This window comes from Synchiropus splendidus, chromosome 13, assembly GCF_027744825.2.
Source record: "Synchiropus splendidus isolate RoL2022-P1 chromosome 13, RoL_Sspl_1.0, whole genome shotgun sequence".
NCBI classification, from domain to species: domain Eukaryota; kingdom Metazoa; phylum Chordata; class Actinopteri; order Syngnathiformes; family Callionymidae; genus Synchiropus; species Synchiropus splendidus.
Genome location: NC_071346.1, coordinates 13019427 through 13034296, shown reverse-complemented (window position 1 = coordinate 13034296; position 14870 = coordinate 13019427).

Below are 14870 nucleotides of genomic sequence, written 5' to 3'. Positions count from 1 at the left end.
TATGTAGATATGAGTGGAAATACACAATGTGAGGAATGAGGAAATGAAGTAAACAACAAATGTAGAAATAAACGGGAATGTTTAAATTGAAAAATGCACTAATACTTTTTGTATATTTTGTAAATTTTTTCTTCATGTACTGTATATTCATTGCCATGATTAAAAATAACTGTTAGTTGCTTAGCAAAATATATATTTATTGATCTTTAAAGGACACTGCCTGAACAACACATGAGAAACACTTTGTTTTTTGTTTTGTTTTTTTTAATATTTGGAGGGCATCAATTCTACCCCATCATCACAGTGGTTAAAAAAATCTTGCATCAGTTTCTCACTTTTTATATCTAAGATCACCACTTGCCTGAAAACCTGCTGTCGAAGGAAGGCCACATAACGTGACCAGACAGTTTGATGCATCTGATCAGGTTTGCAGTTGCTATGACATGAGCACATGCTTTCAGATGAGCAGAGTTGATGTCCTCTCCTGCTGCCTGAGAGCCCACCTCCTCCAGACTTCTCGCTGCTCCGTGCCCCCTCCTGTTTTATCACACTGAGTGGGGGAGTGAGTGTCTGTTCTTTCTGCAACGTGTGTGTTTGTGTTTAACACTTCCAGGATGAATCACCGTCTTGGTCTCGTGCAGGGCTGGTGAAGATCAACGGCGTGAGCTCACCCTTTCTCTCACCCACTCCATGTGACGCTCACGTTTTTGTGATCCAGGTTATATCTGGCCACACCAGCCTGTGCAAAGGGAAAGAGCCGGACATCTGAGAGTGCATCTTTAACTGAGTCTGACATGATACAGAATCAGGTGGACGGTTTGTTTACATTTCTGACATAACATACAGGCCACCAGCCTTTATCAGGAGACCCCAAAACTATTGTGTAGGGTTTCAAAAAATAGGTGGTTGGATACATGTCATGATGAAAATAGTAATTTTATTTTATTTTATTTCGTTATTTGAACCCCTAAATCCCACTCTCTCTTCTCTGCACCCACATCCAAAAACAAAAAGTCAATTTACAGCAGGCCACGCGCCCGTTGTCATGGCAGCTGTATGACGAACATGTGTTCAGGTCCAATCCATGTGACTGCGACCACACACTGACTTTAGAGCTCTTCTTTTCACTTCGACCTCTGTGATCAAAAAATGGTATTTTGCTCCAAATCCTGTGGCTAGTTTTGTTCATGACATGTGCGTCACACATTTTCCACGAGGAGGAAGTGATGATCATATCCACCGTGATCAGTTTTAGTTCTGGGCTGCGGGGGAAAATGCCACACCGATGATGTGGATTTCATTGAGTTTTCCAGGCGGAGTCTTTCCTTTGCTTGCTATCGACTAGTTTTCTTTAGGTATCTAAAAGAAAATGTACCCACACATCGACTCCCAAATTCTTCTTCAGCTTTTATTTTGTCGTCTCACTTCCTGTGTTCCCCACTGTTCCTGTCACAGCTAATGGTGCACACCTGCAACCACTCTGCAAACAAGTCTCTGTCGCCTGTTTAAAAGCTCCTGGTTCCAGTGTTGCACTACTGGTAGTAGATGTGTCTTTGTTAACCTTTGTGCTCAGCCGTTTGTATTTGGTCTTATGTTTGTATGCTAGCTCTGATTCATTGTCTGTCAGTGCAAGTCTCTGACTTCCACGTCGTAATATTATAGAGCGGTTCGTGCGTTTCTCCCCCTGTTTGAAAGCCTGTGTTGTCTGTTCTTGGTTTTCCCATCCTCCAATTTATCTTTATCTTTCTAGACTGACTCGGTGTGTTCTACTCCTGAGGTCGTGACCCCCTTCGTGCTCTTCACAGTCTATTATTTGTGTCAAATTTTACATCCGTGCTGCAGTCTTTCTGTGATACACTAAACCACGTGCACTTCATGGCTTTTCAAGGGACTCAAATGTTCTGTCATGAGGAATAGTCCCAAAATAATTCTGGTTCTGTCATTTTTGTAGATGAGATCTTTTGACTGCAAACACTCTTCTGCCACCGGTTGTGACTGACAACAGTGTAACATTTGGCAGCAAAAATGCAAAGGCCTTTGTCAATGTGAGTATAGAGAGAGAAACAGATTAAGTTTGACCCGATGTGATTCGAAACGCTAGACTCCTTTTAAAGCCAACATAGAAAGTGGCTCCGATGCTGCGTTCCAGTCACCTGGGAAGTCAGAGTTGCGAATGGCGTCACCGCTAAGTTCAGTGTGTTCATCTTTAATCTTGATAAAGACATGGCAGCTACCCGCCTGATAAAGAGGAACACATTTATGGAATGCATAACATTGCTTTGAAACTTCTACTTGTCGGTTTATGTTCAGGGAAGCCATCTTGAATTGCGTGCTCGAAGAGGATTCTCCCACCTTCTGACTTCGAAATCCTAAATCAGGTGGCGATGGAGAAGGGGGTTTCAAGCATACATTGAAGTCAAACATGCAACAACTCTTTCATCCCAACTTGATCTAGGGAATCGAAAAGATCTTGGGTGGTGGCTTGTCCAAGCTGGTTTTCTTTCCATGGATTAGAAAGTTCTAACACTGGCCTCTCGCCAATATCCTCCATCCACTCACTGATGCTCAGAGACTGAACTTCAGAGACTTTTTTTTCTATCCCACAGTGTGTTTTTTGCAGCTAAAATACATTTACAAACTGACCAGGTCTTAAATGCATCCCATAATATTTAGGAGTTGCGCAGTTCTGTGGATTTAATAAGCCCGGATATAATGGTCTCACAATAGAGTGAGCATGTACATCTGTCAAAATTACTTTTAAGCTTGATAAATAACTTAAAATAGCATTTTCTCCTCCCAACACACTCGTAGTTTTCATTGCAGCTAACACCCATTGGGGGACGTGCGTTATTTAGCACCTTTTAAAAGATTCAAGACTCATGTGCTGTGAGTTTGAAGGTGTTTTCATACTTGCAAAACCTTGGTAAATTTATGAATCTCATCATTAATTTTAACCAACACAACAGCCACTCAAGTCTTTTTGCGTTTTACTTCATGTCTGAGGTTATTTAGAGAGCAGAAATGTTCCCCCGTCTGTCCTTCCAAACGTCCCTCATGACACTAGAATGACGCAACAAAACAAAGAAGTGTGTTCAGTTCGAAGGCGAAAAAAGGGTGTGAGATGGTAAGACGTAGACAATGAGGCCGTCTGCAGTAGGTAAAAGGCACAAAGACTGTTAGCTACAGTTAAAAAATGCTTCACGCCCTGCACCATGCACGCCACTCTGAAGCAGAGTTTGCTGGACACTACAATGCCTTGCTCATGACAGACTCCGTCTTCAGAGCCTGGACTGTGTCTTCACTGATGTGATACTTGCAGCTTGCTGTGCAGTCGAGATCCTTTGAAGAGCAGCTGTGGTCACCCAGAACCTTTGAATTCAAATGAAACAAAAGGTTTTATCATTGATCTGAACAAGAACATTAAAAACATCCTTTAGTCGCTTCAGGGCAATTTTTTCTATCAACTCTGAGCACGTCATTTTTTTTCGCTGGGGTCGAGGTCCCAAAACATGTTCCTATTCGGGAGAACCGGGATGAATATTCTGGGGGGAAAGCAGACAAGAAATCCATGACGGAGGAGACGGAGTGTGGCACGTATCGGTTCCATCTATGCAAAACTCAGCTGTGATGAATCATGCTGCGTCACTCACACACAAATGGATCGTGTCTCTGCATATCTAAATGATGAAAGCTCACTACACTTGCCTGAGAGAAACTAACTTGTGTGTCCTTCATATTCTAGCGCGGAGCATCTTCTCCTCTGAGCTGACCTGGGATCAGACTAGCAAAGATGACATTGAAAGAGAGGAAAGGCATGAGTGATGGAGGAGGACAGTGTGACAGTTTGCATCAAGCCTTTTCGGCACAGTCTCTAAGCCGGACCAGTGAGGATGACTGAGATGGATAATAGCTTTCTTTATACCCCGAACCCTGACAGCAGATCCCAGAGGTGCTACTCTGGTGAGTCTAAACTATAGACTCCTCGCTGCCGCCATCTTTGTATCGACTGCCGTCACTTTAATTCCCGGCCGTCAGCATTTCCGTTGGCTCTCATTCGGCATTTTGTTGCAACCTTTTCTCCGGTACGTTATCTTTTCAAACTCTGTCACTTATTGTGTCAGTGTCAGACCTGAACCAGGCTGGCGGGAGACAGTCTCTCGCCGAGGAGCAGCATCAGCAGCAGCATACCAAGTACAGTCAGTGAAACAGGAGGAGAGGGGGGCAGCGATTTCATAACGCAGACGTGCTCCACATGCTCAAGAAGGTTTTCCCCGGTCATGTTGGTTTCTCTTTGCTCACTGAATTCCCCTCCATTCACACTATTGAAATGCACTACTTTTCAATTTTCTGCTTTCATTGTTTTTTACAGAGGGACACAGAGGTCGACTGGTGAAGCTCGATACATCTGTGTGTCTGATTTGTCGTCCTAAAAATCGCATTTCTGCGCCACAACATGGCACTTCTTTACGATTCACTTTCAAAATATGTTCCATTCATCCTTTCTTTACATATCAGCAGGTGTTACAGGCATTTGAGTCTCAGAATTACTGGCAATATGTCCCATGGTCAAACACAATAGTTGGCATGGGAGGGTCCTGGTCGTTCATATGTAAGGTGGTTTTCTTCCTGGCACTCAGGTTTCCTCCCTCCAAACCATCAGACTAACTTTGTAGTTTAGAAATGTGTGGGGTCACTAGGGCTGTGCATTGGCAGGTATTTTCCGAGACAACTTGCATCCCAATACAGGAGTGGTGATACGACATATTGCAGCACGGTAAGTTCATATATTAATATTAAAATATACATATATAAATATCACGATATTTGAGCAGATCGATATTGTCTTACACCCCTGTGGGTCACTGTCCATAAATAAAGAAATAAAGAGTAAATACATAAAGAATAAAGTGAGTGTATTTTATTTATGTTTGTTTTTATTTGTCAAATCTTTCTTTCGTTTTCTTTAATCTTGATTCAGTGTTGTAGTCGAGACCACCAAACCTCAGACCGAGTTCAGACTGAGACCAGAGCATACAAGACTTTAAGGGTCGAGACCAAGCACGAGACCAAACTGAAACCAGAATACAGAAGATAAGTCTTCAGTCATATAGACATACACATTTATTCCTGACGGCAAAATAAATATCAGTCATTTTATAAATAAATTATGAACTGAAATGCTTTCATTTGAACAAAATAGTAGTTTGTTCTGCATTCAGTTTGGTCTGTTATGATCAGTTTTCTACAGCCAATCCGCTGTATCCCCTGGTCTGTCTTCTATCAGAATGGCACACCAGCTTCACCGCATTTGACTATGTAAGAGACACTGCGTTTTACCATCTAAAAACTGCTGAACTTCCTCGTCTCTCCCTGCATAAACAGATAGCTTACAGGATAATTACCATAATTCCACTGACACTTTAATGCATTTGGAGCCACCGTGTGATTCCTGTTTCCATATATAGTTCCATAAATCAGTAAATGGTTTATGGGCAGACGGCATCGCTCCATTGACAGACGCTCAAACAGCTTCCAGTCTCTTCATTTGATCTATTATTCACCATGAAGAACATCACAATCTTTGACCGTAACATTCCGTGAGCTGCATGGAAAAACAGTACACTTTGAATTGACTTTAAGACTGATACCTTTTAAAGCTGGTCTAGGCCTGGGCCCCGACTGCATTGCAGAAATGTTGACCCCCTACTAAACAACCAGGACCCTCAGATGTTCAGTTGGGTCCCAGCTAGGTGTCGCTAAGATTTAAATCTAAAGGTGACACAGCCTTTTCTGCCAGAGGAGATCCAAGCACCACCTTTAAAACTAGATTAAAAACTGAAAGATTACCTGCTCTGTCTATAAAGTACTTTATGAGCAGCGTTCTAATAAGTACTCTTCAAACAAAGCTTTATTATTATGATGATAAAATGTGTAAGTAAAGTGGGGTCCAACACATCACTGTCTGGCCGCACGAGCACACAGTGGATTGGTTCTTCTATGAAACAACGACAGAAACACATCGAATAGATAAACTTATGTTCAGGTGATTCTACATTTACTGGGGTAGGAGTGTAATGCTCACACACAGGAGTAAATTTGGCTTTTGCATAGGCTTTACCAGAAAGTGTTGAAGCGTTTTGGTATAATATTTATTTGTTTATAATATAATTATATATATATATATATATATAACCAGGAAACGACTTCTATTTACGTTAAACTGGTGTCTCAGAAACTGTCTTCAATTGTGCATACAATGTTAGAGTGTTAGAGTCGATGTACTATATGGAGAGTGAATCACCCTCAAAATTGTTCAGTCAGATCAAACTATCTTCATGTCACAAACCATACCTATCCCACTTAGACTGAGGGAAGATTCTTGTTTCGGGTTTACAAGGTACTTTTCTTTACGGGATTCCCAAACAGCAGTTGTGTATTTTAAAGCCCTGACTTGAGGCTTCACAATAACATGTCATAACAGTTGTGTTTGAAACTTTACAGCAAATAAGTAGCTTGTTAAGCCCATCGGACCTGACTTTGTTCCTGAAATGGATTTTACGTAGTTCCTGGAATGTTATTGGAAGATGCGTGCATGAAATTGCATCTAAGATTACTGCACAAAACGTGCAGTTGCGTAAACAATGAGATCCAAACGGAAGTGGAACGTGTCTGAGACAGTGAATAACAGTAATAACAGATGACTATAATATTGAACAACAATCTGAAGACACTTCCAGCCCTTCATAAACCTCAACTGCATTGATCAGCATCATACAAATTCTCCATTCATCCTCTTGCTTCAATGTATGGGACAAAAGACTCAACAGATTTCCTGCTATATCTTCTATATTCACAGCAAAACATCGATGGGAAGCGCCGAGAAGCTCTCCCTGCTTGATGTTGTTTCACTCAACAACACGTCGGTGGAAGCACTGTGGCGTCAGCAGTCTGACCTTTCATGAGATGGATTGCCGTTTGGTGCTCTAAAGAATTTAGAAGGGGATGCAAATAGTGGTGAAAGGGTGTCGAGGCAGCGCAGGCGACGGCTGCGTGTGCCACCTTTTAATATTCATGCGACCTCTGACTCTCCAGTTTAGAAAATCCTTTCAGAGGGTTATTTATTATGTCTGCAGCCGTCAGCCAGGAATGCAAGTGGGATGGGAGGATGCGAGATCCTTTTAGAACCTGCTGGTCCTGGCTGCAAAAAGCTTTGTCCACGTCACAGCAGATGGGAAGTGCTGTGGTACTGCCATCACTCAGTCATGTATATCTGCAAACACTCCGGTCGTGGTGATGTTTTGATTGAGATTAAACATGGATTCTGACTCGGAATGAATATTCAAAAATGAAATGTGGCTTGTTAAATGTACTCCATCCACTCAGCACCAAAAGTGAGCTTCACAAAGTTAAAAGTGGGTAGGAAATGATCGACTTTACAACGGTTGTGTGGATGAGGAGTGGGGAAAAACAAGATCTGCCCTGATCCTCACATCTGCTCCTCAGAGCAGAGGGTCAGACTCATAGTCTAAACAAGCCGTTACCCAGGCAATGGCAGTGAAAATAATATGGCAACCAGGGAGGTGAAATAGGAGTCAAATCCTGTCTCTCCATGTGTTGTCAAGCATCACCCCATGTGACTATCCATGAGTTAAAGAACTGCAAGGTGGGAGTTGGACTGGAGTTGACTGTGTGAAATGAACAAACTAAACTCGGAATTTGCCATGAAAGCGCATACCTACACTTAGAGGCTTAAGTCACCTGTTTATAAACACAGGTTTTGTTCCTGGTGTTCCATGATAAAGCGCCTAATGCTGGGCTACCTATAGTGTTAGCATAGCTTAACCCTAGAACAATTTCAAATGAATGGTAACACATTTTGTCATCGCAGTCACACACAAATGTTGATTTGTTTTACGAAGTCTATTTTTCCGTCTTTGCTCTGAGCACTGCACGGCGAGTGAGTTGCGGCAGTTAGCCAAACACAGTTGCTACAAAACCTCCTCGTATCCAGATCAAACACTCAGTAGGATGTACTTTCCTGTCCCTTGTCCTAATGTCAAAATGTCACAATAGTAATTTCAGTTATACTTGAGAACTATTCAAGTAATTCTGCTGACAAGTGGCGACAATCACAATACTTCAGCTAACTCCGCTAACAATTGGCAAACACTGGAGAATGACTTCAAATGCTGATTCAGGTTGGCTAGTTTTATCTACCGTAAGATTGGCATACAGCTTCTACTCCTTCATTCAGATAATAACATTGACAAATATTTTCAGCATTTGAGAAGTATGCACCAGAGTCAATGGTTCCTTGCACATATTTATATTATGATGGCATAAAACCAGCATTTTTGTCAATAATGTGAATTTGGAAAAAAAAAGCTGACTCTGTACTTTCATGTAACACTCCAAAACAAAGGGCTGCATGCAGCCAAAAAGTGTGAGTGACCAGACGTTCTTGAAGCACATGACCTGACGGGTGCCACTAGTCGAACCCCAGCCCCAGCCGCTGACCCCCCTACAGCGCCTGTTTCACTATACGGTGGTTATTGCCTCTGCTTAAACCCCCGCTGACACACCTCCGCCCCTCGGCAGCAAGATCCCGGGCCCCTCGGTTCAGCACAAAGGCCCGGCTGCTCGTCTGTCAGGCAGAGTCGCTCCACTCGGTGGGGGCCCCCGAGAGCCTCATTCAGAGCCGCAGAAAGACTTTATTGAAATCTTGACCCCGGCTGTGTGCTGGTGGAGAGGCGGTCGGCTCACACCTGTCCTGGAAGCATGTTTGCCTAGAAGACAAGATAAAGGGGGGGGGGGACCGAGGAATGTGTTGATGCACGACCAAACCAGCTGTTCCACTGAGCTGCATGTTGATGGCTTCAGGCCAAGTTTGGAACTTTCTCTCTTTATTCCCCCTTTCTCTCCTATGATAAAATACATTCTCTGCAAACACCCAAAGAATCAGCTCAAGATATCATTCAGTACTGAGCCCATCTCCCAACTACTTTATCTGATGCTCATAACATCCCAAACCTTTATATCCAGCCCTGTGCGGGTCCCTCCGACATCTCTTCAATGTCACCCCTGAACTGAGCTGTCATCTCTTCTGTTGGTAAATAGAGCTGCCTCTAACTGATTTGGCGCTTCTACATCTTTGTCCCTGGCGATAGCACAACTAGCCTTAGCACTGCTGATCCCTCTGGCTACAGGAAGAGTAGACTCCCTATCCACTAGGGTTGCCACCCTCCCTTGAAATAGGAAATCATTTAACGTGAAAATTGGGCGTCCCTCATAGAACTAATGCAGGACACGATTTGTTCCGTATTTTCATTTGTATTTTGTATTTAGTATCAGCTTTGTTTCAACACTAGGTGTAAATAAGGTTGCGGTATATTGCATGGGATGGATGGCCAAATGTGGAAATTCCGGAAAATGTGGCAGCTGTCCTTAGTTTTCCTGCTAGTGGAATTACACCATGGTGCTGTCTTGCATGTCGCTCTAAACTAACCCAACCGCTAACCAGGAAACTACTTCTATTTACGGTAAACTGGTGTCTCAGAAACCGTTTTCAATTGTGCGTACAATGTTAGTGCAGCGATGTACTATATGGAAAATGAATTACCCTCAAAATTGTCCTCATGTCGCAAACCACACCTATCCAACTTAGACTAAGGTAAGATTCTTGTTTTGGGTCCTTGAACGCACAGCACAGTTTCCAGATTTGTGTTGCTGGTGGTGGAGAACAGCCGTCATTCCTGAATCTACTAACTACAGTCAGCAACAAGTAGTGCGGATGTTCAAGACAAAGGCAAGCAGTTCATATCTTTTTTTTTTCCATGAAATATCTGGATATCGCACTTAGTACTTGATAACCGAAGTTTCTTTTTTTTGTTTTTCGGAGGCAGATAAAGTTTTGAGGAATTTAGCTAATACATAACTATTCATGGTTTAACTTATTTGCACATCAGTAATAATAATAAACACTTTATTCATACCGGAATATTAGGCCAATATATGGGGTGAAGGGTCTCTTATGCTTAAATAAAACCATTAGCATCGTGCTTGCATTCATTTCGTCAGAGCCGCTACAGGCTCCCTGTCGGTCAAGGAAGCGAAATAATTGTTTTACCATGCTGAATAAGCTCCACTAAAACTAGGAGTCCAGCCAATAGCATCCTTGGAATTGGAACTATCCTTAGCTGGTATCTTTGGAATGCACCTACAGAAGAAGGGAAATAGTTTGGAGGTATTGTTGCCAGATGGTGAAAACAAACCACCTGCTTCCGCCTAGAATACTTCTGGTGAGTCGGTGAAAAATGCAAAAACTATTCAATTGGCCCAATAAATACCCCAAGAAGTTGTGCGTGTGTCTGCGTTACAAACCTTTTTTGAAAGTCCTTGCTGTGAAAAATGGATGCCACAATGCAGACGGTCACTTTCTTTGGAACCGCTTCAAGTTGTTGAAGTCACCTTGAGTATATATTCAAGTGACAAAGCACATTAGCGGTTACACAACCAAAACATTGAGTTATCGCTGGCGTTATCTGAGAACTGACAGCTGAAGAGATTTGCAATAGTCCTCAGGGGTTCAAGTAGGATCAAGGCCAAAGAATTAGATGTGTGGGAGAAGAAGGAAAACTTTCCAAAGTAATTGGTCACAGCACGGTTATTGTATCAATAAATGGCATATCAAAACAAAAGGTTCATATGAGAGCAGTGATGTGACTAGTTCAGGGGTGGGTGGTTCCTTAAAGGGCCACATTTTAAACTGGGACTAGTGCGGGGGTTGACAAAAGAAAAGGAATATTAATTGCTACTAACATTTTTGCTCGACAAGTGTTATCAGGCCATGACATTACAGTCTTAAAATATGGTCTTTATTATTATATTTATTTCTTCATTTTTATTTCATTTCTTTATTTTTTTAAAGCTTTTCAATTGTTTTTGTGGGACAGATCCTAGTGTTAAAATAACCCATTAGAGACATCCAATGTCAAAGGGGGGAAATGGACATAAAGTCCCATAAAGCAAGTTATGAATTCTGATAAACGTAGAGTAGCTTTTATTGTTTTCCTCATGAGGGTTAGGCATGAATGGAAATAAATGTGGCTCACCTCTGGACCAGTTGGTTCCTGGTATCGACAGTTTCCTGTCCTTATCAGACGTTTAAACATCAACCAGACGATGAAAGACACTGGGCTTCAGCCTTTTGATCAAGCGGCGACCCTTTGAAATTCATGCCCATGCCGTGAACTTGAGCTGTGTTTATGACAACTACTGAAAGTGATTTGTATCCTAGCTGAACAAACACATTTTTTTCTCACACACCCTGAAGACACACACCTGATCCAAACAAGCCGACGCCGCAACTCGACTAATATTAAAGCAGAGTTTATCTTCAAGTCCACACACCGCGCTGCACTGACAGAGCAAACAGTCATTCCTTTGTCCGTCTAGACCAACTCCATAAACCTGGATGACTCGGTGTCAATCTCCTAGGCAGAGTTACGTGGAGGATTTTTTTACAGCATCAAATTTGAAGTTATCTTTTGTTCAAGCTTCGCCATTTGGTTTCTGAAGACATCGCAAAACAAAACCCCACTGTATCAAAGTTGAATACAACACTTCAGATAAGATCAAGAATCACAAGCTTGAACACTTTCATTCTGCGCTCAGTGTATGGAAAGTTTACCACGAGCCCACTGCTACCATGTTGACTGCTTTGTATGTAAAAATAGCAGCAGGAAGTGGTTTGACCTGATAGAACTGAATAAAAAAAAGTAGAGCAAATACTCAGTAATACTTCTTGCTTGTTTTCATTCTGCTGAGCAGCAGCGCTCGGTTCTGTATGTTAAAATTCGGGTCATCGGAAGAGTGTGGCATCTGTGTTGGTTTCCGCTACGCTCCTGAAATAACTTAACATTCATGAGTACGAAATTCGCTGGAGGCTCAGATGGCTTGTATGTATCTTGAAATGAAGCACGCTGTTGATACTCTTATCAGAGTAAATTGCTAGAACAACACTGCTTGACCCAGAGGCGCCAAGTCGCTTTCAATGGACATTTTCCTGGGAAAAAATAAATAAATCTGCCTTTATTATGAACTGTACAACTATTCTAATCCACTATTCAGCAATACAAGTGAAGGTCAAACTACATATATTTTCTTTAAAATATATGGATCTGGATGAAATTCAGTTTATTTCATGATTTGGGTCACAACTTACGGCAGAATATTTAAGACTAGTGTGATGGGCCGTCAAGCCTACAGGCAGGAAAGACGGAAAATAAGTAAATGCTTCTACTTTAGTATTATAAAATAGGCAAGTGTAAAATATGCTGTTTGATTCTGTATATTCTTTGACTGTAATTAATTGTTAATGTTGGAATGTAGTCTATATCTAGGAAACTATGGGCAAAACCACCTTTTTTTTTCAGAGCCACTATTGCAGGAGAAAGTGCCCAACGTTGCTGCTGGGAAAGAGGAACTGTCATGTGTTTTCCCTCCTCCAACATGTCCTTGTCTCTTCCTTATACTTCTCTGGTCTCTCAGGTCAACAACAGGAAACACAATGCCAGGGGGCGCTGTTATTCTTATCAAGAGAATAAAAATCTGAACATGTACTGTACAAACTCCCTGACTTGTATACTTCACTTCCACATTCTCTGTACTTGGGAACACACAAATGTACAGTAAAAAAAAAAAAAATTGACGGCCTGAAGGAAGGCCTCATGATGTAGCTCTAATCCATAGCAGCTCCAGAGCATGACCTCCGCCCACCAAACACTCCCTGACCCGGTTTCTCAGGGACGTTTAGTCCAGCGACTAAAAAGGGAACAATGAGAACATGACCAACTATTGCAGGCTTCTGCTGGATCTTTTTTCTTTTTTTTTTTAAACTCACTTCCTTCAGGACATGTTGAGACACAGTCAGGTCTGGACTGCAGAGAGGGGAATCCCCCAGTCCATATGAAGGGGGAGGGGGGGTCGAGGGGGGGCACTGGAGTCCCCACCAGACTGACCTGTATGATCGACTCGATTTTGCTTCAGTGCAGGGATGATATGGCGACTTAATCTGAGAGAACACAATAGTCTGGTTAGCAGGAGAAACGGTGGCGGGTCGGGGCGACGGGCAGATGGACGCACACAGACAGGCAGACAGGAACTCTGATGAATATGCATATGTCAGCATGAATGCGAGATCAGACGTCTGCCTGCACGCGTCTGCTTTTGTACACTTCAGTCGGGGGGGGGTCCCCATTCTCACTTACAGGGAGTGTTTGACCTCTGACCCTCCGTGCCCAAACACACACACGTACCTCCCTGTATCCTGGGCAGCTGTCACCAGGGACCTGGTCAAAGAAAGGGACCCATCTGTTGCCTTCCCTCACAGGTCATGGCTGAGTTGTGTGTGTGTTAGGGGGAGGAGGGGTGAGGGGGTTGTCTTCATGCTGCTAATATTTGCTGTTGTTCCCTCTCGCGCTCTCCAGCACACTTGTGAAGGATGCGGCTGCTACAAGGGCAGACGTCCCTTGTGTGCTTGTTGGTGTGTTTCTTTCCGTCTGAGTGTGTGTGTGGATTTAAATGTTCTCAGTGGGAGTCTTTATGCTCAAAGTTAAGCCTGCTTCCAAACTAGAGGAGCTCCAAATGTGGCCCCTGATCTGGATCATGGACTGTTTAGTGGACAAAGAATCAATAGACCGAGAGGTGAAATACATAGAGCTTGTGTTATTCATACTGTAAATGTACGTCTGTGTAAATAATTTACAGAACTGAGGACAGTATGCCCGTAATAATTAGCATTGCAGAGCTTTAGCTAAAATTGAGCTAAATTTTATTTTTTAATAAATAAATTCATTCAATTAAGAAAAAAAATACATTTTCCATGCATTCTGTTTTACAACAAAAATATTTCTGTTTTGTTTAATCCTTGTACATACATTGTTTTCTGTATTTTTGCTGCCTAAAAAGAGTGGGATTAAATATGTGAATGGAGTTTCAGACAGAATGCTGTCCAACACTGTGTTGTCAATCTGGGGAGAAAAGAGTACAGTATGATGTGTACTTTATTATTCAAGCTCTTTTGCTGTGATGACTAACTTTAAAAATAAATTTTTACATTCCAAGTGTTTCCGTGTTTCCCATATAACTGTTTGTTTCTCTTATATTTCTTGTTTCCTTCCTTGAATTTTAGTTTCCTAATAAAACCTCTCCATTTAGCTGATACAACTTTTAAGAAATATTTGTGTCCCCAACATTATTTTGTCAAAAAAAAGATCTTTCTACTGCTCTTTATTTAATTAAGAGCAACTTTTTTACTTTCACTTTAATGTGTTTATACGCAGCTCATTTGTGTATCTATAAACAGTTTTCATGTCTATAACATCAAACTTTAGGATGATGTTTTTCTGCATCTTAACTTTAACCTCATTCAGTGAAAGCAACACTTGTCTTTTTTGGTTTTATTTTTACATGCTCTTTATACTATCCTATAAGGTCATGACTCATGTAGTTCAGGGGTGGGTTACTAAAGATCTGGAGGCTGGAATATACTGGCATTCACTATGGCAACTTCATTTAGATGAACTTGAAATGTGTGGGAGAAGATGTTTCCAAATAATAATATGATTCATTAATTTCAATAGAAAATACATTCAAAAAATTTGGGGAAAAAATGTGACTTAAAATACTTTCTATGATGTTGAATTGAAAACGATTAAATACACATTGGACTTTTAAAACATGAGGAACATTTTGACTCACCCAGTTTGACGCTGACCTCACGCGGGCTAAATAAAGCCTGGTCTAGTTCTTGTTTTATTTTGTCCAAGCACTTCCTGTTTTGGTGCCTGTTCTCCTCCATGGATTGACAG